Source organism: Microtus oregoni, unplaced genomic scaffold (genome assembly GCF_018167655.1).
Source record: "Microtus oregoni isolate MIOR12 unplaced genomic scaffold, Mior012 000007F_ref0000211, whole genome shotgun sequence".
In the NCBI taxonomy this organism is placed as follows: domain Eukaryota; kingdom Metazoa; phylum Chordata; class Mammalia; order Rodentia; family Cricetidae; genus Microtus; species Microtus oregoni.
In genome coordinates, this window is record NW_024543066.1 from 6,503,464 (window position 1) to 6,527,526 (window position 24,063).

The 24,063-nt window shown below is 45.1% G+C and overlaps 1 protein-coding gene and 1 non-coding gene across 2 annotated transcripts in view; one reads left to right on the plus strand and one right to left on the minus strand.

The window, feature by feature from the left end:
* Positions 1-24,063, minus strand: part of Jmjd1c (jumonji domain containing 1C) — a 174,788-nt gene that overhangs the window by 142,415 nt on the left and 8,310 nt on the right. The gene's annotated exons all lie outside the window — the stretch shown is intronic.
* On the plus strand, positions 8,551-8,622 carry Trnac-gca. The gene has a single exon. It is a non-coding gene; the product is annotated as a tRNA-Cys (tRNA).

The window sequence follows — 24,063 nt, forward strand, 5'->3', positions numbered from 1 at the left end:
GGTTATACAAACACAACTAGAAACCATGGAGACCAATATGGAAGAGAACCAACAATTTCAAATAACTATGCAAGTGGAAAACCAAAACTAAAACACAGGGTAAACTGGTAGTAGCATGTTTATCATGAAACTTTAAACGGCTTGTATTTAGCTAACTTCCTAAGCATATACTTAAAAGGAATTAATCATACTTATAATAATAACTTCCAATGTTTGTTCTTCAAAAAAATCCATCTCCTATTCCCAGACTGAGACAAACTGTTCAACTACAGATTCTCAAAACGTGTCCTATTCCTAAGTATTAACTTAGGACAACTGCGTCTGAGCACTCGTGTGACTGATCGTTCTATACCTGTCTCATCAGAGAGGTACAAGCTCCAGAAGGGCAAGGACGGGGACAGTCTGCCCTCACCATGCTCATGTACCTGTGCTCCCCGCATCCACAAGCCCTTGCTGTAAGAAGAGCAATGGGAGAATACAGGAGAACGCATTTTCTCCTTCTGTGCTTCCTTCTGTGGAGACAAGGGCTCCTTCTATGGAGCCCAGTCTAGCCTGAACTTGGGGTTCCCCTGCTTCAGACTCCTAAATACTGGGTTTGGTGTTAATATACCACCCCACACAGCTATCTTTTTTTACTTTTAAGAGAAGGGAACTTAGAACTTCTAAATCAGGAGTAATGAATCAGAGTCCCTGTTCTGCCTACACACTCAGTTGTTGCCTTCATGGTAACGCCGTGCAACAGAATCCCATTTCTCCTCAGATTGCAGTGTTGAGTGTCTTCAATCACACGATAGAGAAGAAAAGCAAGGCTGTTCCAAGGGAATTTCTATAGAACGAATATAAAGATTTACAATTTCCAAGCAAAGCAGTCATTTCATTACCAAACTACCAATTTGATACAAACTCTAAAACACCTGCCTAGTGTTAAGACTTCCAAAGACAACAGTCTCATACCTGACAGAGGCAACATACAAGTCTCATTGCTGCCTTCATGATGCCAGGAAAAGGAAAAGGGGGGCAGAAAGGAACACCAGCTAGCAATCTCTCCCAAACCTTCTAACTGTGCATACTGATGGTCACTACTTTATATTTAGAGTCTGGCTACATAGGAACCCACAGCTTCTCAACTTTCTCCTCGTTTAGATCTGCCTTTTAATAATAAAGCACTAGAAATTTAGGCTATATAAATAACAAGGCAAAATTCCTACTCAGTGAGAAACCCCAAGAAACAAAGAAATGGAAAGTGGCCTTCTAGCCCACACTAAGCAATTATGTAGGATGTCTTCCAGAACGTTCTAACGTTCTCTGCCCACTGCCCCTCTCAAAAATGTTTAAACTATTAACTGTCACCTAAACAAGCCACATGCAAGTTTTCACTTTGCAAATAGGTCAGGTTCCACCAGAGCCTTATTCCTATTGAACCCACAAGCTCCACTTGACCTGATTGTGTTAGTAACAGTCCTGAGCCCGTTCTGTCCACACTAGAAAATTCACTGCATTGAGAGCTTATAGGAAAGCTATAAAAGAGCTGAAGTACACAGTTCAGCAGTTTAAGGGACCCAGGTTCAATTCCCAGCTCACACACTGTGGCTCACAAACATCCGTAACTCCAGTTCCAGGGAACAACACCCTCTTCTGGCCTCTGGAGACAGCAGTCATGCACATATATACATGCAGGCAAAATATCCATGAAATAAATCTTTTTTTAAATTTATTTATTATGTGTATACTGTTCTACCTGTATGTACACCTGCACTCCACACCAGGAGAGGGCGCCAGATCTCACCACAGATGGCTGTGAGTCAGTGTGTTTGCTGGTAATTGAACTTAGCACCCCTGGAAGAGCACTGGTTTTCTTAACTTTCAGCCCCGCATAAAATAAATCTAAATTTTATTGTTTGTAATAGCCAGAACCTGGAAACAACCTAGATACCCTTCAACGGAAGAATGGATGAAGAAAGTATGGAATATATACATATTAGAGTATTACTCAGCAGTAAAAAACAAGGACTTCTTGAATTTTGCATACAAATGGATGGAAATAGAAAACACTATCCTGAGTGAGGTAAGCCAGACCCAAAAAGAGGAACATGGGATGTACTCACTCATATTTGGTTTCTAGCCATAAATAAAGGACATTGAGCTTATAATTCATGTTCCTAGAGAAGCTAAATAAGAAGGTGAATCCAAAGACAAACACATAGGCATCCTCATGAATATTAACCTTCATCAGGCGATGAAAGGAGACAGAGACAGAGACCCACATGGGAGCACCGGACAGAAATCTCAAGGTCCAAATCAGGAGCAGAAGGAGACGGAGCACGAGCAAGGAACTCAGGACCGCGAGGGGTGCACCCACACACTGAGACAATGGGGATGTTCTATTGGGATCTCACCAAGGCCAGCTGGCCTAGGTCTGAAAAAGCATGGGATAAATCCGGACTAGCTGAACATAGCGGACAATGAGGAATACTGAGAATTCAAGAACAATGGCAGTGGGTTTTTGATCCTACTGCACGTACTGGCTTTGTGGGAGCCTAGGCAGTTTGGATGCTCACCTTACGAGACCTGGATAGAGGTGGGCAGTCCTTGGGCTTCCCACAGGTCAGGGAACCCGGATTGCTCTTCGAGCAGATGAGGGAGGGGGACTTGATCGGGGGAGGGGGAGGGAAATGGGAAGCGGTTGTGGGGACGAGGCAGAAATCCTTAATAAATAAATAAATTTAAAAAATAAATAAATAAATAAAAATAAATCTAAATTTTTAAAAAAATTCTACAATAACTCAGAAATCTCAACATATTAACTACCCCATCAATGTTCTTCTCCAGATAAGATGGGATTTTACATATCAAAGGCCCTTTGTGTTCAGGATCACAAAATTTTGAGGTACACTGCTCAAATGAATGGCACCCAGTTCGAGGAAACAAAACCTAGCAGTGAAATATGGTCATTTTCACCCATTCCTTCCTTCCTTCGGTTCAGTCCAAAAAAGCCAAGTGATGACATTACAGTAAGATTTATAACCTCTTGCAAAACACAAATATGTAATAGAAATGAATTACTCCACATAAAGGAAAGCGGTGTCTACCAGCTCCACGTGTGCTTTGCCACTACAGGTTATTTATTTATCCAGTTAAAGAGAGGAGACAAGACTTCAGCTCCAGAGCCTGTGTTTCCAGGAGCCAGGACCTGGAAGGCCTGGGTTTCACTTTAGACTGCTTTGGCATGGAATGACTATTGGACCTCAAAATAGATTTTTTTTTCCTTTGCTACAGACTTTCAATCCAATCAACATATGTGCTAACATTTACCTACTAGGGAGCACATTGTGGTATTACTTAATATTAAATAGCCAGTATCATCTTTAAGAAACTATGCCTCCAATTAAGAAAAACTGGTCACTTCATTCCATAGTCACTTAGAAAAATATTGAAGATGTAGCCAGGTGTGGTGGCGCAGGCTTTAATCCCAGCACTTGAAAGGCAGAGGCAGGCGGATCTCTGTGAGTTTGTGGCCACCCTAATCTATATACAGGAGGGTCAGATTATTTAAAGAGAGACTGCCTCAAGAACGAATCGATGACAGATGGATAAATGGATGGTGGGAGGGATGGATGATAGGTAATATTTAAGGTGTATATCCCAAGTACAGCAAACTAGAAACAAGACTGACATAATGTTGTACAATGAAAGAATAGAAATCAAGGAAATCTGGACCCCATCTGTCACCAGCTATTGGAAACTTGCTCTTTGAGGTCATCACTTCTAAACACAGGCTGAAAGAATCTGCAACATTCCCTAAAGTTTACTTCTCAGGCTTCTGGGCCCTTCAGCAATTTGCAAAGCATACGCTTGTCTCATGCCAACTCCAAACCCAAACTAACAAAGTAACCCTGCTCATCTGTCAAAGTCGCCGTGAACCAGGTAACACTTGCCCAATCCATTCTTCTCAAGTGGCTCACAGAAGATACAGAGCGATTCTTACTACACTCATACTAATACCAGAGACCCACACTTCCTAACTAAACAGGCTCTTTTCATAGACTTTTTAAAAATGCACGTATTACTTATTGGGAGTGGCGGATGCCAGCCCAGAAGCAGGTCTTTTATTAATGATGCCTATTGACTTGTAACTTAGTGGGAGTCTGAGGCACTTCCAAACATTCTTATACCACTATATAACAATCATGCTCGTCTACCCATCTGCTATGCACACTCACTCCCCACTCTCAAGTCACCTTTTTCTGCCTCAAGTTTCCACAGTCTTTCTAAGTCTGACTTAGATCACTGAACACGGTGCACTCCAGTTCCAGTCACCCTCCTGCAAATAGCCCGGCTTCATTATTCTTTATGGACAAATACTAATGCCAGCAAGTATATCGCATTCTTTGTCCGTTCTTCTGTTACCAGGAACCGAGACTGATTCTACATGGCAACTGTGACAAGCGAGAGAATAAGCCTGGACATGCAGGTATCTCACCCGTGTGTCTACTTCACTTTGCCTGGATACAAACCCAGTCATGGGAGCTGTACTATATGGTGGTCCTATCTTACTTTTTGAAGAACCTCCATGCCGTTCTTGTGTGGCTGTACTCTACATTTCTGCCTGCAGGGATAAAGGTTCTTTTCTTGGAAAAAGGGAGGAAGGGAGTTTGAGGGATGGAGGAAGAGAGACAGGTTGACCAGCTGTGTAGCTTGGGCTGGTCTGGAATTCATATTCTCTTGCCCTTACCTCTCCTAGTTGAAATTACAGGTGTATCGCACCCGACCCAGCTGAAAACAGTTTTCTGTTTGTGACAAGGCCTCTCTCCTATCCGCCCTGCTGTCCTGAAACTCGCTCTGTAGACCAGGCTTCAGAGATCCGCCTGCCTGTCTCCCCAGTGCTGGGACTGACACGCCATCACGGACAATCTGAAAATAATGTCTTAATTGTAGCAAAATGGAAAATGGCGACTGGTGATGATGGGGGTCAGACAGTGAAGCCAGCCTGCCGTCTAATGATCTAAAGAAACAGGCAGAGAGAAGGCATAGGAAACTGTGAAGAATTAAATGGGCTAATGCCAATAAATGCAATGAACGTGAATAAAACCTGGGATAGCGCTGGGCTATGGTGTGAGGATGCTGGAAATGTCCTATACAAGTTATGGCTCACTTGTGTGAAAAAATCAAAAATAATTGTGAATATTGTATTGTGCCCATAGTTCTGAACAATTTTTCTTTCCTTTGCCACATTTGCTACTATAATAAAACTGTATGAACATCACTTACAACCTGGGAGCCTTCATTACCTCCACCTCTGAGGCTTGGCTTCATTACGCCTCTAACACTAGACCTCCTATCACGCAGTCGAGAACGCAATCCAATCACACCTTTTTTTACATGGAGAACTGATTTGGGGCTTATTATCACGACCCCGCACCTAAAGACAAACTTCCTTGAGAGTAGAGAAATAGCCATTCTTAGTCATTTTCTTAACTGAAAACTGTTAGTAGTTAATAAGAAATGTCAGGAAGTTCACGGAAGTAATAAACTCGACTTGGAAAAGTTCATGTAGTTGTCAAAGATTCCGAACCCATTAGTTTTAATACTGGATATAAAAATGCTTCTTATTAAATTCCTTCAAAATTATTACTAATATCCACTGCTGCGGGAAACTACTATCCGGGAAGGGAAGAACAGAGGTCTCCTACAAATAAAGGAGAAGCAGACTACAGAGAGAGGAACGCAGCCTGCAGAAATCCAACACTGGTGGAGAGCAACAAGAGGGTTCAATTCCACACCGCAAACCTAAACATTTCCAAGTACGCAATGGTACTCTACCACGAGGAGGAACAAAACCTGGGGGAGCCTTTCTGACACACCAATGAGCAAGCAAGTTCAAGAAAGACTAAAGGGAACCTTCTAGCACATCAACACCCATCGCTGAGGCAATGGTCAACCAGACCCATAAACAAACCCAGAGACCCTCATCCCTCATGACTCCAGGTGAGCCCGACAACCTGAGCAACAGTCAGAGCCACACCCACTTCTCAGAATAAATACCATTTCCTTCCTTCTCCCCAGAACGGCTGAAATCCAAACAAACCATGAAGACACGTCGTCATGGGGAGAAACACGGCCAACAGACAGACCCAGAGACAAGCCAAATATTGGCGTCATCAGTCAAGGAATTTAAAATAATTATGAATGCTAACAGGCACAGAATCATAAGCACAATCAAATAGAAACAAGGAGACAAAACTAGGTAAAACAAGTGTCACAACAGGAAGGAAGTCAACTGTTGAAAATAAATGCAACAACAAGAATGAGAGCACCAAAAATAAAGGCCCAGTTTGCCATTTGCTTACCTTGAAATGAGATTTCAGAGAAGTAGGATAAGGTTTTGATTCTTTCTTGTTATTTATGTCAGAATAATGAACTGGTGGTCTACTATCTTCCAAAGCTGAGGTCTATTTCTCAACCTCACTTTCTTTTTCTCTCTCAATACTACTAAACCATGTTATCTTGTTGACGTCTATGGAAATTAACACGGTGATAACATATTCAGGATTTTCTGGACATATTCCTGGATACTAAGGACTTTTGAAACTTAAAAGATACTGCTGTGGAATGCTGTCCTCTCATAGCACGGCTGCTGCCCTCTTGGACTCTGATGGGAGGACTGTATCAGGTAGCTGATCAAGTCCACTGCAAACTTCCCACCAAGGTGTAGGGAGGATCCTTTAGCCCCCTCCTTCCCAACGATTTACAGTTAACAACTGGTTAAGACGTGGGGTTCATGAGACTCTGCCCATAACCAAGGATTTGTAGACAGTTAACAGTTGCTGGGAGGGAGATGCTCACAAAGCTCCCCACTACCTGGGGAAGGGGCTCGTCAAACTCCGCCCCATACAGGGACTTATGGGTGGTTAACAACTGAGGGGAGGGTCTCGCAGACCTCTTCTCCCTAAGGAGTTAAAGACAATTGAGGATGCTGGGCAAGGAGCTACCAAGGCCCCATGGTCTTTATATATAAGCAGTTAGCAGTTATATGAGGTGGTTAGTAGATGCTGGGAGGGAAAGACAGACAAGATCCTCAGGGTTTACTGGCAGTGAACTGTTACCGGGAGAGTTTTTCTTCTTCTGCACCCATACTGGTACTCCACTTGGGTGGAGTCCTTTCTTACTTGTCGCTAAGTACATGGCATGAACAGGTTGTGTGATCTCATCAAAAGCAGTTCATGCAACATATAAACCATCATTATAGCAGAAGCTCAGGCTCTCAGAAGCCTATTTTATGAACAGAGAACAATGAACCTAGCACTAAGAAATACAAACTGAGTTGGAGAAGACAGGACTGGCCCACCACCACACACAAAAACATGGATATAGAGGGGAAGAAAAAAAAATCAATCAAACTGCTATATGTAGAATTTGGGGGGCAAAACAGTGAAATAACTGGTAATGTCACAGGTGAAAAACATTTCCTCTCCAGAGTTACCTGCTGACAAAACCATCCTACTTTTTAGACTTTTCCAGAAACACCTATGGAATATTAGTAGTCAAGGATGTTTAGGGGGCTGGAGACAGTTCAATGAGTAAGAGCACTTGCTTCTCTTCCAAAGGACCTGAATTTGGCTCCTACCAGGCAGGTCACAATTGCCTGGGACTCCAGCGGTAAGGGATTTCACCTTCTCTTCTGGCCTCCCAGGACAAGGGAAGTTGTGGTCTTGCTAAAGCCTGCAAATGAGACAAATGCAACAAGCAGGAGGTTTCATTAGCATTGCCTTGGCTTGCTTTGTTCTAAAAATGTATTGATGCTTGTGCTCGTGTCTGTCAAAGGATATGCCCATGGGGGAGGGGCACATCTATGCTTGGGCAGAAGCCAGGAGGAGGCAATGAATCCCTGGGGGCTGGGGTTACAAATATTTGCATGAGACCCAGCGAGTTAACTCCAGGTGGTGTGGGTCCTAGGATCCTAAGGGTAGCCCTCTCAGAAAGCAACTTCTCCAGCCCCAGGGAAGAGCCATGTTGAAGACATGAAACTGAGGGGGAGGACTGAAGGAGAGACAGCGGGTGGGACAGGCGCTAAGAGGGGACCTGAGGACACAGGAGGAAGGGTACAGGTAAGAGTGATAATAAAAGGGAAGGAAGATGGCCACAGTAGCTGGTGCTGATGCATCATCACAAAGTTAAAAAAATCTCACGAGCTTGAACTCCAGACTAAGGGCAGAAGCAATTGAAACTAAAGGAATGAGATTCCCACTTAGAACAGTAAATCTGCCTACAGCATGAAAAATGAATAAGAGGAATAGTGAAGAGGTTGCTGAAATTAATTAACTTAATCTCTCACTTTTACAAGTTTAATACCACCCTGTGATGGCATTTACACATCTAATTAAAACTGTGTGCATGTCTGTGCATGGTGGCGCACACCTTTAATCCCAGCACTCAGGAGGCGGGAGGCAGAGACAGATGCATCTCTGTGAGGCTGAGGCCAGCCTGGTCTACAAAGCAAATCCTAGGGCAGCAAGGACTAGAGTGAGACCTTGTCTCAAAAACAGTCCAAGAGGGGGTATAGCTCAGTGGTAGAGCATTTGACTGCAGATCAAGAGGTCCCCGGTTCAAATCCGGGTGCCCCCTGCTGTATGCTGCCGGGCCGTGGTGGCGCACGCCTTTAATCCCAGCACTCGGGAGGCAGAGGCAGGCGGATCTCTGTGAATTCGAGACCAGCCTGGTCTACAAGAGCTAGTTCCAGGACAGGCTCCAAAAACCACAGAGAAACCCTGTCTCGAAAAACCAAAAAAAAAAAAAAAAAAAAAACCAGTCCACATTTGCAGGGCAGTGGTAGTGCACACCTTTAATCCCAGGCAGGGACAGGGGGATCTCTGTGAGTTCAAGGCCAGCCTGATCTACAGAGTCCCAATACAACCAGGGGTACACAGAGAAACCCTGTCTCAAAAATCCAACAAAACAAAGAGTGCACATCTCTCTGCCTGCAAACATGAAGCCCATCTTCTCTCCCCTTCACTGTATGTCCCGCACAGTTCCTTTCTCTTAGTTTATATTATAACCACATTACTTGAAAGCATTTCCCCCCAGATAACTTGTGTGGCTCATGCCTCAGTTTCTTCAGATCCCGAATTCAGTATTACCCTAACACGGCTGATTCACTCTACACAAGGCAGCAGCCCTCCCTCCTGTCAGTTCTGCCATTCACGGTGCCCATCACCAGCTGACCCTATGAGCAAGAAACTACACACATTACACTTTTTCTGTTGTGATAGTCATGACAGAGACCAAGAAAATGAGGCTACAGGCTAACTCGCTAACGGCCACAAAATGTCTTAAATGCCAACCAAAGATTCAAATTCATGGCTGTTATCACAAAGTTTAGATATAATAGCCTCTATTTTACCTTTGATGCAAAGGCCATCTACTACAAATATATAATAACATGAAATTGACACTTTGAGGAGAAGACTGAAATAACCCCATGAAAAATAGAAGCATTAATCAATAAAATATTAAAGGACTGCCAGGCAAAGTTAGGGACCCATTAAAACAGAAAGAAATAGGTGTGTTCATAACAGCTGTGACCCAGCTGTGAACTTTGCTTGGAGCAGATGCAAAGGACAAAGACGGTGCAGACTAGCGGCCCTCAACAAGGGATGGGCTTCAGAACGAGGGCTGCCTACAGGCATCGGTAGATGGTGGACAGGTTGCTGGAGAACATCACATAGTGTCAAGGACAGTCTCCTCCTGGACGCCAGCAGTGCTAAAGAGAAACCTGGTGTGACTGAGGTTGGATTCCCAAGCATGTCAAGAGGGAGGAGGGATCCAAAGATGCTCATCAGAATAACAATAACAGACCATGAAGGTAGAAAATGCAAAAACTTAATATATCAGCAAGGACAAAGTGGACCCTGTGTTGCTGCTGCCAAAGGGCTGGCACTTCAGCAGCAAGAGGGGGCACTGCTGCTGAGCGGACAGGCTGCAAAGTCAAAGTGCATCCATCCAGGAAGTCACTGGCTACAGATGGGTCAACCTCCAAAGTCCCCCATGCTAGGTCAGGCCAAGAAACATGAAGGATATCGAGGGAGGAAGTACTGCTTCAGAAAGGAAACAAATCCAAAAGGACAAGCGGCTGAGCTGAATTAGGGCAGAAGCAGAAGACAGAGACCTTGGCAGCTTCTTACTGTTGCCCCGGGGCAAGCACCGCCGATGCCTAAGAGTGAAGCAGGATCTAGAATATTTCACATTTATCGTCTCATTTCTTCCACGCTTGACATTTATAGGAAAGGTTTACTATTCTGCTATGTAGAACATGGAGACACCGAGACAGGGGTGAAACAGCGTGTGAGGTTACACAATGGCAGCGGAGCTGGGATGCACTCCAGAATGATCTCACTCCAAAGCCCTGCTTCTGTGAACTGACGCATAAATGGCCGTGAGTGTTATAAAAATGGGGAGATAGGAATGAGTCGGGCTACATGGTCCCAGCACTCTACAGCCACCGCCCAGGACAGGATACAAGAACCTTTGCTTTGATGAAATAGCCCTGTTTCGCACAGCAGAGCGGCAGCCTCCCAGACCAGTAGAGCTCATCATCAACAGCCCCCAGCTGGCACCGCCTTCTCCTCCATCACCACTTTCCCTTCGCCCTCCCTCCTCAGTTATTTTAACTATTTCCTCCCTTTCCACTTGATCTGACTGACAGGAACTTCGGAGTACAACGATTTAGTATTCCTGCTTTAATGTGGGGTAAAGAGCGCTACAATGCTCCCACATAAGCAGGAGTCTGTTCTGCAGTCCTGGGCGTCTCCCTGTTCTTGTACAGTCACTTGGGCCATTCACTTGATGGAGAACTGTTCAGAATAAACAGAAAGGGGAGAAAGGAAAAGCATCCGGGCTTCTCTTTCCTCTCGTCTCCATCACCTACAGAGGAGGAGGGGTATAAATGCTGCCCAAGCCTTTAAAACAAAACCAAAAAACACTGAGTTATTTTAATGTAATCCACGCTGGTCTCAACTTCACTATCCTTCTGCCTCAGCCTTTCAAGTACTGGAGGTAATTAATTACAGGCATGTGTCACCAGGCCCAGCACTTACACCTATCTTCACCAGAAAGAGTCCCGTTACTGCAGAGAAAACCCTGATTTAGAGTAAAGTCAAGATGTCTATGCAGGCACTGCTCTATTTCAGTCACTGGGGAGCCTTTCAGATTTGTTCCCAGATCAACTCTAGTTACCACTAGCCTCAGGGGACAAGGGAAGTTGGGGCTCCACACTCTGAAGACAAATAAGGCGACTTGGAGAAAGCTCAAGGCACCAATCAGTCGCCAGAGCCCTTCTGTAAGAGTCCCAAGAGGAAGTTGCATCGCCAAGTTCAGAACGAGCCATTTGTCAAAGAGAGAATCCACTCTAAATGGGATAAGGGGAACCCAATCTAGCAGAAATTCCTTGTCCTTGTAGAGATTCTTTTAAGTCCCGTATAAAATAGTTATCATGTTTTCTTTGAGAGGCAAGCTGAGTGAGTGAGTCCAAACAGAGGCTCCTTCAGACAGAAAACCATGATCAAATTAGTCATGGTCAAGAAAAACATTAACCTACAACGAAGCTAAGAATGCAATGAGATAAATAAGAAATAATCCTTTAAAGTGTAACGAAAAGGAGGCAGAGAGGCAGCTCAGTGGTTAGGGGCACTGGCTGCTCTTCCAGAGGATCTAGCTTTGGATCCTAGCATCCACATGGCAATTCATCACCATTTTTAACTCCAGCTCCAGGGGATCTGACACCCCCGTCTGGCTTCCGTGGAAACTGTACCACTGTGGTGCACAAGATATACATTTAGGCAAAATACCCATACACATAAAATAACCCTTTTTTAATGTAAGAAGAAGGAAAACTACAAGAAATTCCAGGTGCTACATTCAATATGAGGAAGATGAAAGAGAGCGAAGCAACCCAGAAAGCCCAGCACAGCTAGCTCCAAGACGTAACAGTCACAAGCCCCTTGCTGCCAGGCTAGCTGGTCACACTTTCAGGTATACATAAGAGCGCTAGCTTTCTATTTCGGGAGAGAAAAGGAAGCCGATGCTCTCAGTTTCTCTTTCTTAACTCCGGTCTTCCTTTCTCACCATCTCCTCGTGGGCTGGAGACATGAAGTAATACATTAATCTGCTGTTGTCCCAGCTGGTTCGGAACTCACAATGCAGTGCAGCCTGGCCCTAAGGTCATGGCAGTTCTGCTGAGGTTATACTCATGACCTTACGCCAGCCTTTTAATAATGTATTTACAGCAGAAAAACTTAAGTGATACTATTAAAATCTAGGTCAAATTAGAGGCTATTTTTAAGGAGAAAAAAGGTGCATACTATTAAAATAATCCTCAACAGCACCTGAGAGAGAGAAACGTGTTCTACTTTCACATATAAATTAATTTCTGCCTCGGCCGTTTTTATAGCCCTGATAAGGGGTCACTATAAATGGAAGTGATAAACTCACACAAAGACAGGAAAGAGGATGGGAAGACTAGAAATGTCCCCTAGATAACTCTAAGAGTATTTTCCGGGCTCAACACATAAAAAAGGCACTTACTGCCATGCCAGCCAGCCTGATCCCACATGGCAGAGTTAATAAGACAGGAGATTGTCTCAAAAGAAAAACACATGGCTTTGTGTTCCTACAGCCATGCCCTCCTCCTGTCTACTGCCAGGTCTATCCCAATGATCACGGTCAGAACTCCTGCTGGAACTTGGCTCACAGTGAAGAAAACGTCTTTAGCCTCAAAAGACTTCCCCTAAAGATCATGAGGACTTCTGAAGCTGGTTAGCACATTTCACATCATGAGGGTCGGACGCCTATGGGGTCAGAGGCAGAGTGTTGGGATCTGAACGTGAAATGTCCCCTACCCCACAGTTAGTAGTGGTTTGTGTGTGGGGAGGTTTTGGGGAGCCTTGCTGGAGGAAGTAAGTCACAGGGGGTAGGCCTTCCTGTTTGGACTCTGCATCCTGTTCCTGCCTCCGCGCCTCCCGTGCCTGCTGCCGTGTTCTTATCATAATGAACTAGAAGCCAAAATAAACCCTTTACTCCTTAGTGGGGGAGGGGATTCTGACTCAGTGTAGAAGAAAAGAAAATTCCCCTACCTAAAAAAACTATCCAGCAGTAGTGGCCCAAGTTTAATCCTAGTCCTCAGGAGGCAGCAGCAGGCGGATCTCTGTGAGTTCAAGGCCAACCTGGTCTACTGAGTTGAGTTCCAGGACAGCCAGGGTGTTACACAGAGAAACCTCGTGTCAAAAAATACATAAATAAAACAAAACAGAACAACAAAAAAATTTAGTAATTAAGTATAAAGAAGAAATCTTTTTTTAAATTATTTTAATGTGTATTGGTGTTTTGCCTACATGAGGGGGCCGGGTACCCTGGAACTGGAGTTACATAAAACAGTTGTGAGCTGCCATGTGGGTGCTGGGAACTGAACCAGGGTCCTCGAAGAACAGCCTACGCTCTTAACTGCTGAGCCATCTCTCCAAACCAAAGAAGAAATTATTTTAATAAAGAAAAACAGTCATTATTTTGGATCTAAGAAACCGTCTAACAGACACTTAAATACAGTGTGAACAACTGGTTATGGTAGGCGCACACCTTTAATGGCAGGGGGTTGGGAGGGAGGCCTGCAAGAGGCAGGTGGATCTTGCATTCACTCCCTAGCCCCACATACACTAGTTATTATGATGGTTCACACCTGTAAGCGTGGGACTCAGGGTGGAGACAGGAACAGCTTGAGGCCAGCCTGGGATACGGGAGACCCAAACATGATGAAAAGGGAGAGGAAAGGAGACGAGAAGAGAGCAGAGTCAAGGCACTCTGAAGACACCAATAAAGTGACTCACGCTGGCACGCCTGGCTTCCCACGACAGAAATTCTAATTTCTGCCCAAACGACTAGCTCATGTATCTTCCAGGCCTCAAGCAGTTAAAATAAATGCATCAATTCAGTAAAGATAACTGCATGCACAAGAGCTAGGCTCGCAAGAACAAGGCCCAAGTTTACAAGGTAACTGAGGAAACCAGACAATCAAAGTTTGGCAATAATAAAAAGCATGCACACCATTGCCAGGCCTTACACTAAAGCCACTAAAACACTAATTCAAGAAGGAGCTAACTAGCCCTTGATGGCAAAGTATGTGTCCATTATCAGCATGCGGAAGTGGACTGCCACAGCTCAAGTCCCACTCCAAAACCTCATATTCTAAACTACACTGCTTTAACCACTTTGATGGTGGTGCTGGTGCTGCTGGGTTTTGAGACAGGGTATTTCTATATAGCCCTGGCTATCTTGGAGCTCACTCTGTAGACCATGCTGCCCTCACACTCAGAGGGCCTCTGCTGGGATTAAAGGCCCGTGTCTGACAGGCCAGGCTCATAAGAACACTGCTGACAATGGAATTTGAAAGCACAGTGTAAGGAGACAGGCATGAAGTCTCCATACTGGAAATGCCACAAGTACAAAGCACAGTGGAACATTAGGGGCTGTTCCTCCAACATGTCAATGAAATGACCTGACGCACGGCAAGGCTTTAATCCGATGAAAACTCAGAATGAAGCTACAGGCACCAAGTCTGAGGCAGGTGGAAGGGTCAAGGCCTGTGTAAAAGGCAGGCAGTGGTGGCGCACGCCTTTAATCCCAGCACTCAGGAGGCAGAAGCAGGTGATCTCTGTGAGTTCGAGGCCAGTATGGTCTACAAAGCGAGTTCTAGGACAGGCTCCAAAACTACACAGAGAAATCCCGTCTCAGAAAACGGGACAAGAGCCTCAGTCAGGCCTCAAATATGTGGGGAAATCCCCATTAGTATTAAGCAGAATTTCACTACTGAAATAAAGGATGCCAACATTTAATCCTTCCGAAAGACTATAAACTATATTTCTGTGCATTTAATTCACCAAGCCATCACTTTCAACTGCATGGCAACACCTTGAAAAGTTACTGAGGTCGAGCGGGGGTTGTCTGGACCTACAGATAAGCTGACAGATACATCCACCGAGGTGCTCTGTCTGCCTCGTACAAATGCCACACCCTCTTTGACTAACAATTCTAAATTAATACACATAAGCCTCTGTTCTATATTTAATTGATAAGGCTTATAGCAAAGCAAGCATTTTTCTGAGGCAAAAAAAAAATAAATAAATAACCATGAAGCCATGGTTAGACTGAGCACAACAGACATCCGTAACGACCAGTGTAGAAAAGGTCCTAACACATAATTTATCAGATTGCCACAGACTCAGACTGTACACTGTGTAGGTACCAATTCGATAATCAAGAGATTTCTATTCCAATTATACATCAGTACAATGTGCTATGTGTGTACAACATGAAGGTTCCTGAAAACCACTGCTAATAAAATATCTGCACGCCCATTACTGCTGCTGCACTGTTCACAACAGCTAAGCTGTATGAATAAGCGAACAGAAAATGGGATCAATGCGCACACTCAAGTGCTCAGCCACAAACAGCAAGACAGATGGAGCCGCAGCACACTACTTCAAATGAAATAAGCTAGACACGAAAGAAAGACACAGCGTGTTCTCACTGATGGAAACCTGACAAAGCAGACGTCAACACAGTACCATCATCAGGAGAAGCTGGGAAGCGTGGGGAGAGAGAGAAAATGGCTGTGGGGCAGCTGGGCTGGTCCACACCCAGGGTGTCTGTAGGATATGCCAATAGAGACTTAAAACTTTGAAAGAGAGATGTTATTCAGATTCCCTCAAATGCTTAAGCTACTAGTTTATTTTCCTTTTTATTGTGGTAAGAACCCTGAAAATGAGATCTACCTTCTTTAAAAAAAAAAATGTAATTTAATCAGTTCCTCTATCATTTACTTGCTATTAAAAATTAAAATACTTTTTCCTTTTATTTGCAAGTCTCTGAAAGGCAGAAAATCTATTCTATATTCTAACCAATCTACTCAAACTTCTGTCTATATGCTTCCAAGTTACTGTGTATCGTTTCAGGCCTGAAGCTTCCAAAGCACACAGGAATCCTTGAGACTCACTACTGCCTTCAGCTCAAACCAAAGCAAATCGGTAGAACGGAGTCATTCGAACTGCACATCCCTTGCAGATCCCTGGTGACAAGTGTGGAAGATATCCCCAACACCACAAAGTAGAAAGAACGTAACCCAGAACTCCCGTCATACGTAACTGTTCAGAATGACGGTTGCACAGTCTAGTCTACTGCATGACGTTGGTGACAGGAACGAGGGGGAGGCTAAGAGATTACAGGCCCAACTGACTGTCATCGCCACCCCCTATGCTAGCATTCTCAGAGGACCCCATCTGGGGCAGATACACAAAGAAAACGCAGGGTCACTGGCTTCACTCTCATCCCTTGAGATAACCACCTCCGCTCAAGCCAGAAACATCTTCTGTTTAAGGATATCTCAATTTTGCCTGCCATTTTCTCTCCACTGATAATAACGTCTGAGTTCTTTCTGCCTGGCTGAAAAGCCACTGTAGACTCCAGAGACAAACTTTCGCTTTTGAACATGGCCCAGGAAAACCTTCTGATCCGGGGGAAGTAGCTTGCAAATTAGGCTGAGCATCAAGGTGAAGGTCTTTCAATTCTGGCTCAGAGACACTGTGTGTGCCAAACTCCAGCGAGCTTCATGAAACAAGAAAACCTCCTACTCAACACGTTTAAGTATACAGTATCACGTCAGCCCTACTGCTAAGCACCTGATGTATGAATCGTGGGCAGTAATCACCTTGCCTAGCTAAATCTGAATTTCCTCTACCCTGGCCCCTGGCAATCAACTCCAGTCCCAACCCTAAATTTAAGTCAAATGTGTGAGACAGACTTATTAAAGACCAAGAAGACCAAGGTATTTATTGAAGAAAATCACAGCATTCCTATCAAATGAAAACACATTTTTAATAGCCTCAAGAGCGAAAGTGTAATGGAAAAATAAGTTTAAAAAAAAAAATCAAAGGAAATTCTTTAGGCACACTATAAGGCCTACCATGTATCCAAACACTGGGGAAAATACTGAGGGGAAAATAAATCAAAACCAGGGAAGAATCTCAGACACTCGTCTTGTTCATCTGACAATGATGCACATGAACCTCAGGGCTACCATTTTATGAAAATGCTTAAAAAGCAAACTTAGAAATGCATTTAGAGAGGAAGGGGGATGTTGGAATACTGTCACCGAGGAGCTACTGTTGAACGGCTTGTCTTAGGAGCTATGCGCTGTAACATGACTCTCATCCTACCTTCACAAAGAACTCAAGGATTTCTGCTTTGCAGTCTACTCCCTACCTAGATTTTTTTAATGACATTATAGTTTTTAAAATTCATAATGTACTTATTATATGGGTGTTTTGCCTGCATATCTTCAAATGCCGCACCTGCGTGCCTAGTGCTTGTGGGAGTCAGAGGAGTCCCCTGCAGCTGGAGTTATAGTTGTGAGCCCACCACGTGGGCGCTGGAAATCAAACCTGGGTCCTCTCCAAGGGCAGCCAGGGCCCTTAACCACTGAGCCATCTCTCCAACCCTGAACCGAGATGTTTTTAAACATTCATTCAGTAGACTGGTTACTCCTATTTTAAGGTTTCACTAACAGCAAATGCAGATAATCCCCTGAGAGGCATTTAATTTGTGCATCATTGGGGTGCCACAACAAAGAATACTGCAATTGTAAGCGGTAACTTAATTTTAAAAACCAGATGCCAAGTTATGAGAACGCATCTCACTAGGCGGTGGTAGCGCATGCCTTTAATCCCAGCACTCGGGAGGCAGAGGCAGGTGGATCTCTGTGAGTTCGAGGCCAGCCTGGTCTACAAGAGCTAGTTCCAGGACAGGCTCCAAAGCTACAGAGAAACCCTGTCTTGAAAAAAAACAGAAAAAGAGAGAGGGGGGGAGAGACAGACAGACAGAGAGAGAGAGAGAGAGAGAGAGAGAGAGAGAGAGAGAGAATGAGAATGCATATCAAATAACATTCCCTCTGAATGGTATGTCAGGATGAAAACTCACCCAAATTGCTCCAAGTTTGCAGACTGGACTCTACAATTCTCACTTAAGGGTACATCTACTCACAACTTGACAAAATGAACTCTATTGCTACCCGTGTCTCTTTGGGGATGGATGAGACGGGGTCTCACTCTGTAAGCCAGACTAGCCAGGAACTCTGAAGAGACCACAGGCTATCCTCCCAACTCACAGCAATCTTCCTGCCTCAGCTTCTGAGCAAACTAGAATTACAGGCAGGTATGTACCATCAAGCCCAAAACTTGTGTCACATTTTTTTTCAGACTTTTCTCCCACATCTTCTTATCTTTCTTTTCAGAACCCTGTTTTTTATTGATGGGGGCTCCCCACAGAAGCCAGAGGAAAGAAAGTGTTAGATCTCCTGAAACGGAGTTGTAGGTGGTTGTGAGCTACCATGCCCTGCTAGGATATGAACCTGGTCCTCTGCAAAAGCAGCAAGTGCTCTTAATCACTGAGCCATCTCTCCTGCCCATCTTATTTCCTTCTAAATGGCACGAAATCCAAGGGTTTATACAAGCTTAACTCATTTTCCTACAGAGAGTACATTTTCATCAAATTTCCACTTGCCAACAAAATCACCTGCTAACACACTTGCGGTCATCCGGAGCAGGAGACGGAAAAGCGCACTGGCACTCCAAATGTGGTTAACTTCACATGACTGTTACGTGTGCGTACTGTGTGAGTACGGCACACGCATGTGGAGGGCAGAGGGCAATTTCTAGGAGTTCATTCTCTTTGCACATGGGTTCCCGGACTCACACGTCACTTGCGCAGCAAACACTTACCCATGAAGCCTTACTCACCAGGGCAAGTTTATCTTCTTTCTAAAATTAAATAGGAAGCCTGGATATGGCTTAGAGGGTAAAGCACCAAGCCTGGTGACTCACTCGAGTTTGACCCTGGGACCCAAATGGTAGGAAGAGAGAAGGGGTCTCCGAGCTGTCCTGATACAGTGTGGTGCAGCGGCCTGCACGCACACAAGACAAAGGGAAGGAAATGAAATACAGATAGCAAGCAGTGTGAGCAATACCTTCCAAGGGAAGTGTTTTACTCCCTGTGTTGAAATAATAGGCTAATGCCTGCCAATGAACATTTTATTCATTTATGTACACTCACTTTGAGATAAACATGAATTGTGAAGTGTGTTGTAAAAATGTGGACTGCGCCAGGTGGCGGTGGTACACACCTTTAATCCCAGCACTCGGGGACAGAGGCAGATGGATCTCCGTGAGTTCAAGGCCAGCCTGGCCTACTGAGTCCCAGGATAGTCAAGACTGTTTGACGGAGAAACATTTTGTCTCGAAAAAAACAAAATGAAAAATGTGAACTACATAAAGATACTTAAGGTCGGAACCACTGTTATACATTTATCACAGTGTAAATTTCATCCCTTTTTCCCCAGACACCCATGTACGGTGCCCCCGAAACACCACTAGCAGCTCATTACTGCACATCAGCACCCCACCGACTACCGAAGGCCTCTTCCAGCACCCTGTGCACAGTGAACGCAGAGCGCTGCTCTTAACATAGGACGTCAGCGTTCACAGCCTGCCAGCCCTTCGGCGCTCCCTCCACCCACAGCTGCCCAAACAATCTTTGCTAAACTTTGTTTTGGAGTTCAAGGAAAGAGAACCAAATTTTAGAAATAAACACATTAGAGTCTGGGATGTTCACTTGCTAGTGGCAGTATCTGGCAAAGAAGCTCTGTTTTACCACAGGCTACCCCCAGCTATCTATCACAGGCTACCACCAGCTCATGGGCAATGGCCTGAGGAGTTGTTTGCAGAAACACTTCAGTCAGATGAAGATGGGATTCTTGACTTTACTACAGAAAACAATTTCAGGATAAAACTGAGAGAAGCAGATGTTCTTCAGGAAGAGAACTCAATACTGATCTAAGTTTAAAGGCTCATAGTAAGAAAAAGATGTATCACAGCCAAGGGTGGCTATGAGCTTCTCAAAGGATCTCAGTGTCCTAACAGTAGCCGCCCATAGGATCCGGTGGCTCTGGCTCTCAAGTTACATCTCCACAGTGTTGGGAAGAAACGTTTCCCCCTGGTGGGCCAGTGGGATCATAGGATGGTGACCGAGGTGTTGTGCAGAAGAGAATAGCCTCCTGATAAGGCAAAGCCAGGGTCACACGTACAGCACAAGACAGTAAACGGAGTTTTTGATTCCTAGAAGACGGTAGGTTTACAGCTAGCCTCCTGATAAGGCAAAGCCAGGGTCACACGTACAGCACAAGACAGTAAACGGAGTTTTTGATTCCTAGAAGACGGTAGGTTTACAGCTAGCAAAGGTCACAAACGCTGGGGCCCTGAGCATAGCTCGTAGCTATTTCAACATCCTGACTTGAAAAGTCGCTGCAGACAACCTCCACAGCAAATGCTGGTAAGTGCACTGGATTCTCAGCTGGGGGGTGGGGAACCAATCTAACTCCCCAGAAAGGGGCTCCTCCTGTTTCCCTTTCCACCTCTTAACCTCCTCCTAGCCATCTTACCTCAATTGACCTCCTGTCTAGCATATGCAAGGCCCTGAGTTTGATCCTATGCTCTGCAATAAATAAGACTTTAAATAAAGGTTCAAGTCCAAATTCTGTAAGATAATTCAGAGAACAAGACAATAATTACTACGCACAGATTATGGATCAGGCAATAAGCCAAGAGCTAAAAGGCATTATTATCTAACGAGAACTCAAAGTCACTCAATGAAGCAGGGCCATTACATGCATTTTGCAAATGGGACTGGGTCGGAAAAGCTAAATGAACAAACCCAGCTCCTAGATGGCAGCGACTGAAGCCAGAGGGCCTGAGAAATGAGTGTGAGCCTTCACCAGCCACGCTCCGGAAGCCCACACCCACCTCTAATCCTTCACAAGTCCACACGAGCTAACCATTTAGCTGTCTGAAGACCATAACTAGAACGGGGTTCTGTTTAGGCTTAGGGCTTTTAGTTCAACTTAGGTCAGTTCAGTGTAGACAGCAAACTGGACTCTAATTGCAATCTTGGGCTTATAAAAGGGAAAGCATTAATAATTAAAGGTCTCTGACAAAAAGGCATGTTTGTGATGCAGGGCTCAGAGTGGGGAACAATTAGGAGACCTTTTCTGTGAGCAGTCTGGAAGACGATGGACCGAATGATCTCAGGGATGTGCAGGGATCTATGAGCAGAGTGCTGCCAAACAGTGCTCCACCCGCCCTTCAGTCCCTGTTCAAACCCTCAGCTGCCCTCCACATCCCACACCCCACGCTCCAACGCCACAACCGCTCCTCCTTGTCAGAGGGCCTAAGCAACTTAACTCTCGGCAACTTCCATCAAGACAAAGGCAGTGCAAGGTGTGTGGCTGCTCGGTGCAACCCAGAGCAGTTCTTTCTCCCACTCGCTCAGCTCCTCCCATCTTTAGTCTAATTCTCAGGTTATCTGTTGACTAACTTGCCCTCTGTCAAGCCAGCAGCTGGGCCTCTCGCTCCTTCAACCTCATCAACATCTCCAGGAAGTACTTACTCTCCTTCTCTGAACTCTAGATCATTATGAAATTGATTAAGGGGGTGCTCCCAGGCTAAGGCCTGTTTCCTTAGCACACCTCCTTGGTAAGTTCCACTTGAACTGCTACAAACCAAGACAACAACAGACTGGTCATTCTAGGATGGCTGATTTCAGGTCTCTTCAACACTTTTTGGTTGGTTAAAAAAAATTGCAGCCTGAGAACAAATACTATGGGATCAAACAAGCTGTCTCTGTGCCTTCTTAGGTGTTAACTAGCCACTCAAAATCCTAAGGCTGGGCGAAACAGGGAAGCAGGACAGACGACATTCCTGCACTAACAACTTCCAGCATAACTGGAGGACGAGCACACTGACACTAAGGACAGAAGCCAACGGTAACTACTGCGGAGTAAAACAATCCATGGCAGGCCAGGTGAGACTGGGTAAGAGATGACAGAGCTGCCTTGGAATCTGGACCACACTACGAAGGCAGTCTGGGGAGCAGTGTTGAGTCGCTGAGTCTCCAGCTGAACCTGCCAGGTGTTCATTCTGAGACAGGGAACGGCAAAGTCCCCAGGGGAGGAAATAATAGGATGCCATGTTTACAAGGAACAGGAAAAGGACAGAGAGATAGTAACACATCAATTCTGGAAACACGGAAAGATCAGTGCACACAGGGCTCTGTGGGTCAAGGTGGGATCTAACACAAAGCATGGAGAAGCCATTGGTAGGGGGAAAAGGGTAAACAGCAATGTCTTCTCACTTAGGTACCAGAAATTCCATGCTGTTTGCTGAGCCAGGCAGTAGGGAGGTGGTGGTTGAGAAGCCGCACTGATTCAGAAAGGTAAAACTTAATGACAGAGAACGAGAAATGATGTCACATCGTGATACATAATTTTGTTTTTTTCCATCCATGGTTTCTGGCCCCAGGGCAGACCACAGAAACTCTATCTTTCCCTCTCCTTTCTGCCTTTAGCTGCTCATAAAATCCTCTCACCTGCCCCTGCCTACAGTGGATAGTAATGCCTTCCTCTCTGCAGAGGCCCCACCCATACCCTGAGAAGAAATAAAGCACAGCCAGCCAAGAAGGTTAAAGCAGACAGTCTCTGGAGCAGGCAGGCCTGCAGGGTCCTCACGCAGTATACTGCCAGGGAACTGGCTGTGTGAGTGAGCACATCTTGACATAGCTGTCCATGCTTCTAACAAGATGATGCAAAGAAGTTGCCAAAGGGGACAGCTCTTGAGAATTTCCAGATTGTCGGCACAAGGATCCTCAGTTGGCACACCCCCAGAAGGGCCAGGAAGCTGCTGCCCTTTCCCTTACCTTACCCTATGCCTCTTTTCGTCTACCTTAGAGCAAATTACTGAGCCGTGGAAAAACCTGGTAGAGTCTGGGGCATATCTTGGGGTTATATAAGCCACAAAGGCAGGCAAAAGACCCTGGACTCAATCCCCAACACAAGACAGGCAGGGGAAGGAGGGCAGAGAGAGGATTTAAAAAAAGGGAAGAAAGGACACGAGCAACTGAACCTGGGGCTTGCAACTGGCACCTGAAAGGGTGAAGGGAGCATCTTAACACTGGGCCTGTGACCTGTGCAATCCGATGATTGCACTGAGCCAGCAGACGTCTGGCTTGTGTTTGCTGCAGAGCTGACTAGGTCTAGCCTTTGTGCCTTCCCTCTTCCCACGCTTTTCAATGCTCTTTATCTCCCGTGGGAGACCCTGACGGCGAATCACCTTTTTGAAACAGCTGAGGTTTGTTCCTTCAAAAAGAGCAATTTCTCCCTGCCGTTTTAATTTCTTCTAATCAGTATATGTGGCACAGTATCCTAACAGTAGTCATTGGCTGCACATATGTTCTTTTCTCTATAGTGAAAGTATGTGTCTCCCGAATCCCAAGGTCTCTCCACTGCAAAAGCTGTCTGGAAATGTGCGACGGATCGTTACTAATCTAAAAACATCTCACACGTCTCCATGACAGTGTAACACGTACGAAGAGACTTCATACACTTCCGTGTTCAATTCTCTCGGTGATTTATAAATAATTCCCTATGCTGAGGACACACCAGACCTGTGCTGGACCTGTAATCATAAGCCCAGCCTTCCAGGCTAACCCAGAAGTAGGACTCCAACCGGGAGCCTTCCCTACTAGGGAAGCCTTTCAGGACAGCACACCACTCACTGAGCAGGGCATCAACCTAAACCCCACTACAGTAGCACCAATCTGTCCCAGAATACGTCTCTTCTTAATCTTTCAAAGTATAACTGCCTTTCTCCATTTCACTGGACTTGCTGATTTGATTATTCCTTTGCTCCAGACCTGAGATGAGCTTCTCGTAAACATGAGATGAACATTATACAATGGACAAAGGGTTCTGCTTTCATCTCCAGAATGAGGAACTGAAGTGACACCTAGAGACCCACTGTGAGGACAGCTAAACAAAGCAAGCTGGGGTGTGTGCGCCACATCCTGCTGTCACGAAGTCTAACATCTGCTAGAATGAATGGTGTTATGTTTGGATCGGGGATGTTCTAGCAAGGTTGGAGC